At 44.8% G+C, this 5,445-nt stretch overlaps 1 long non-coding RNA gene across 1 annotated transcript; it reads left to right on the top strand.

Moving 5' to 3' along the window:
- The first annotated feature begins 1,701 nt into the window (after positions 1 to 1,701).
- LOC114429750 (uncharacterized) lies at positions 1,702 to 4,198 on the top strand. Its single transcript, XR_003669914.1, has 3 exons — positions 1,702 to 1,761; positions 1,851 to 1,908; positions 4,119 to 4,198. It is a non-coding gene; the product is annotated as an uncharacterized LOC114429750 (long non-coding RNA).
- Positions 4,199 to 5,445: the final 1,247 nt, after the last annotated feature.

The raw sequence follows: 5,445 nt of genomic DNA, 5'->3' as shown, positions 1-5,445 counted from the left end.
GGCATAGAAACTTCAAGGTCCGCCAAAGAAACTGTTATTACTAACAGCAGCGTTACAGTGAGGAAACATACAATAATTATTCTATAACCCTATTCCCAGTTTGTTTGGGTGTTGTCAGAGCTTATTGCCTTTGATTAGGTGGTTGTTGTTGCAAAGAGCGTAAGAGAACCACACAGCCTCTGCTCTCTTGTTTCTGTGCTCCTGTAATACCTTTCATTCTGCTCTGTAGCCACTTAAGGTTTATATCCATTTTGATGTTGTTGTCACATACACACTGTCACAAATGTGTAATTGAACGCTGGCTATCATACACAGGAAGAGGGATGCGATAGACGTGTATCCAGTGATTAGCCTGGCTGCCTCTCTAAACCCCTCTGGAAATGGTAAAAGCATTTTTGTGACTTCTATACAGATCCACAGTTTACGAAACATTGCAGATTGACACTAAGAGGAAAGATGTTTTATATAGGCTACTATGAATGAGCTGAGACACTCCATAAATCATGTGTACAGGTGTACCTGAAGGGGCAGATGGAAGCTACAGACAGCAGGTCATCAGCTCTAACAGAAGAGACGACTCAACAAAAAGGCACGAGACGTCGTACAATATGTGGTCTTAATAATACAGTTACATTGTTCTAAGTGTTTTGTTGTTGGATTTCTGTTACCACCCCCATGTACGTTGGTATCAGACGGTCAACTGTGCAGTTGCAAGAGTGATCTTGGTGAACCCAGAAAGTCAGCGCTGTGATTTCTTCTCTGACAGAGTCATCTACAGGTCTGTCAGGACCAGACCACCAGTGTTTGCTCACTCACTTTCATCACATCCAACATTCAGTGGAACTTTCTGTCCAGAGCATTTTACACTGGTGGTAGTGGGTACATGTTCGGCATGCCAGTCTGTAAATTAGACAAACAAACGGTGTCACACAGTTCCGGGTTACAGTTTAATGTAAAGGGCATCTCATTCAGTCACTTTCCTTTGGTGCTACTGTGATTGTTCTGTATTCTGTTGTTTCTGAATAATACAGCTGTCTCATAATTGGATTTAAAGGAAATCTACATTTAATTTGTGATTACATTATCATGAAATTTGATTGGCCTAACGTTATACTAATTTAGCAAAGATATCTTTACTCTGCTGCAGTTACATTCATTCATGTCAGGGAACAAACTTCTTTGTTTGCACAGACTCAATATACCCGCCCTCATTTGTGTCAGATTTTCATTGTATACATTACATAACAGTAGAATAAAGCTTGCCCATCTGATTCCTAAGACCTTCTATCAGCAGCAAATATGTAACTTGGTTGTTGGTGCATTTCTTGACTGTCAGTATACATGATTCCTTGTGGTTGCTCACCTGTGGGAAGCTTCCAAGGAATTATAGTGGTTTATTGGTTCACCCTGACAAAGAATGAGGAGGGATATAGGGGGAGATTATAGAGTTTGAGAGATGATCATGAAACAATGTAGAATATTAATGTTCCCTTTTGTGTTTTTGCAAATTGAAATCGTAAATTGCCTTAAATGCTTCAGAATTGCAAACAAGTGACCTGGTATGGAGGAAACTTGGAGTGTGTTGATGCCCTCTTTTTGTTCTGCAGTGGCAGAGTGAATGGTCGTCAGTACAGAGCCGACCTGGAGCTTTACCAGAATATTGTTGCTGAACAGTGCTGCTGGGAAATGAAGTCCAACCAACCCGTTCTCAAACTAGTCAAACAGCAGCAGGGACACTGGGAAAGACTTGTCAGGACTAAGGTACTCAACTTGTGTTCAGTCTACAGCAGAAATATAGAATTTTTCCACATCATCTTTTGATTGATTTCAAAGGTGATTTATCTTTCTAGAATATTTTTGTGAGTCACGACATGGATCACCTTGACGACGAGGAAGAAACACCAAACGGTAAGCTGCTGGAGACTGACTTAATTTTTGTGATAATACCTACTTTCAGTGAGAATGATTCGCCCTCTTGTGGTTTTGTGGTTTATAGGGAACACAGGAGAGGACAACTGCTATGTGAATTCAGAGAGCGGTAGTGAAAGTGACTGAACATCTAGCTGTGCATGCATTCATACTTATTCATCATAGGATCACAGGACTGTTATAAAGTTTACACAGTTAAGTGATCTGATTTATACTATAGAAAGAGATTTTTGCTCTGAGATGCAGAGAGCCGTTTGTGTTTCATGCAAATATTTTACATCAGACAATGTTACTTTTGAATTATTAGTCTGTTGGAAAAAAATATTCTCCCTTGCTGTCATCAAAGTAAATAGTGTTCAGTACAGAGTAAGTAATAAGAGTAATCAGAGTAATTAATTCTCACCAAGTGGCATCAAAAAGTATGGAAAAAAATCATATAAAACAAATAACATAAAAAAACTATGAAACCTGTAGTAATATACAAATGCTCCACCATAGTATAAAGTATAGTTCACGTGAGGAGCAATATTGTGGTTATTATATCAAACGGTCATTCTGCCTGTTGGCATTTTGGAGAGAGAGAGACACAGTTTGAACATTTCTAACTATTTACCAGTGGGCATTATGAAAATGTACAGTTTATTATTTATAAAGATCAGCAGAAAATACTATTCTGACTGCACACACACACACACACACACACACACACACACTCTGACTGCAGACACGCACACGCGCACACTCTGACTGCAGACACGCACACGCGCACACTCTGACTGCAGACACGCACACGCGCACACTCCGACTGCTCGCACACACACGCACGCACGCACTCCCGACTGCTCTCTGACTGCACACACACACTCCCGACTGCACGCACACACACACTGACTGCACTCCCGACTGCACACACACACTCTGACTGCTCTCTGACTGCAGACGCACACACACACTCTGACTGCACACACACACACACACACTCTGACTACACACACACACTCTGACTGCACACACACACACACACACTCTGACTACACACACACACTCTGACTGCACACACACACACACACTCTGACTGCACTCCGACTGCACACACACTCTGACTGCACTCCTGACTGCACACACACACTGACTGCACTCCCGACTGCACGCACACACACACACTGACTGCACTCCGACTGCACACACACACTCTGACTGCTCTCTGACTGCAGACGCACACATACACTCTGACTGCACACACACACACACACACTCTGACTACCCACACACTCTGACTACACACACACTCTGACTGCGCACACACACACACACTCTGACTGCTCTCCGACTGCAGACACGCACGCGCGCACACTCCGACTGCACACGCGCGTACACACACTCTGACTGCGCACACACACACTCTGACTGCTGTCGTGACCTTCCCTGGTCACCCCGGATTGTCAGACTCCGTCTTCTGTATTCAGAACATTGAGTGAAAGACAATACCCTGGGTTTGTAGTTTCGCCTTTGCAAAGGGAGAACACACAGTGAACACAGGCCTTTCAGTCTGCTTCACTCCCCTCCATAAGTGTTCTGCCCCTCCCTGGACACAGGCTCGTGGAGGTACATTTGCATAATCTATTTGCATAATAGATCAACAGTTTTTCAAGACCTTCGTTGGTATTACCATATTGGGACATGTTGCCCTGTTATTCCCACCTACCAATTATAATAATTGGTCTAACATATTTATGACTGTGAAACACTCTGTATCCCTCCTATGTTGGATGATTTATCTTACGTCCGATGCCTCCCAGTGCTTCGCCTTCACCGCATCAAAAGGGTTCCAGGAATGATAACATCCTCCCGAACTCCCTGTAACGGAGGATGTGTTTGTGTGAAAGAGTGTGAAAACCTCCCTTTTTCTCTGAGTGAAAGCATACATACGAGTAAATATGTGCTCTGTATCATGTCAGTGCATAGGTAACCTTATATAATTCCACACTGCGCACACACACACACACACACTCTGACTGCTCTCTGACTGCACACACACACACACTCTGACTGCACTCTGACTGCAGACACACGCACACGCTGACTGCTCACTGACACACACACACTCACCGACACACAGACACACGCACACTCTGACCTCCTGACAGACTGTGACTAACCCGTCACCTTCTCTCTCTCTGTGTGTTCAGAGTCGGATCCTGTCCATGTTGCTCTGCTTGTCATCTTCCTCTTCATCCTCCCAGGTACAGCTGGACTTGCAGGTCCTGGTCTGAGGTCCATGTAGAGTCAGTGACTGTTCACACCTGGGATTAGCGTGTGAGGTGACCACATCACATGGCACAGCTGTGATTGGATCACATGCTACAGGCAACCTTGCCTGTTTGACCTTTGACCTCTGTGCAGCTCTGTCACTCTGTCTCTGCTTCCTGTTTTCTCTCCTGTCAGGTTCATGACAGACCTGCTCCTCCCACTAAGCCACTCCCCCCTGATCCCGCTCTAAAACCTCAGCCACAGGTAACCTTGCCTGCCGGTGTCCATGTGCTGTTTCCGTGTTAATGTGTGATTATTAGAATAGTTAGGTAATAGTGTATCATTTATGAAGTCCTCTCTATCTACACACTGCCACCATCAGGGCAGACTGAGAGCTACAGCACTGGCCTGTGGCAGATCAGTAAAGATGGAGAATTCTGTGATGTCACTCTCTTTCCTGGTCATCACTGCCCCCCGACCCCCCCACCCCCGGCGGTTTTCTTTGTTGAGTGTTTGTCTGCAGTTCATGTACAGATCAGATCAGGCTGCAGCTCCACCTGCTGGTTGGAGGAGAAACAGCATTAAATATGATGTGGAATATAAAAGTACTGTAAAAGTCATAGGACATCTTCTGTTCGTACAGTAGGGGGCGTCACACTTCTGTCTGCATGCTGTGATCACTTAACAGAATTTCACAATATAGCTCAGTACACAGCATCCCATTGCTAAGGCTCTACTCTTCCTCTTCTGCTCTTCTTCATCACTAACCTCTCAGCTGCTAGCGAGTCAACCAGCTCCACCCAACAAGCCACTCCCCCCTGACCCCTGCACAACTGGACAGGTACGACCTGCCTCTGGCTGCAGCCTCTGATAGTGCTGAGTAGAGAAGCCGCTTGATTGATCAGTGTAATGTGATCAGGTGGTTGATCACTGTGATTATTGAACTCACCTGAAATCTGGTGTAAGCTGATTGGTCAGGGACACAGGTGAGCGTCAGGTCCTGGATTTATGTAGATTCTGATAACATTCCCTGAACTACAAATTCTCAGGGTTAGTTCGACCCATTTAATCAATCAACAAAACTAATCAGCTATTTGAACGACTAATCATGGTTGATGACATTTGATGAAGATTCCACTTTAGATATAGCGTAAACATATAAATTCTTCAGGTATCAGGTTCCACTCAGACCGGTGCTGCCCAAGAAGCCTCCCCCGGCCTGCTACCCCGACCTCCTACAGCCCCCCGACTACGCCTCCGACATCA

This window comes from Parambassis ranga, unplaced genomic scaffold (genome assembly GCF_900634625.1).
Source record: "Parambassis ranga unplaced genomic scaffold, fParRan2.1 scaffold_21_arrow_ctg1, whole genome shotgun sequence".
Classification (NCBI taxonomy): domain Eukaryota; kingdom Metazoa; phylum Chordata; class Actinopteri; family Ambassidae; genus Parambassis; species Parambassis ranga.
This window is presented reverse-complemented; position numbering and strand designations above follow the sequence as displayed.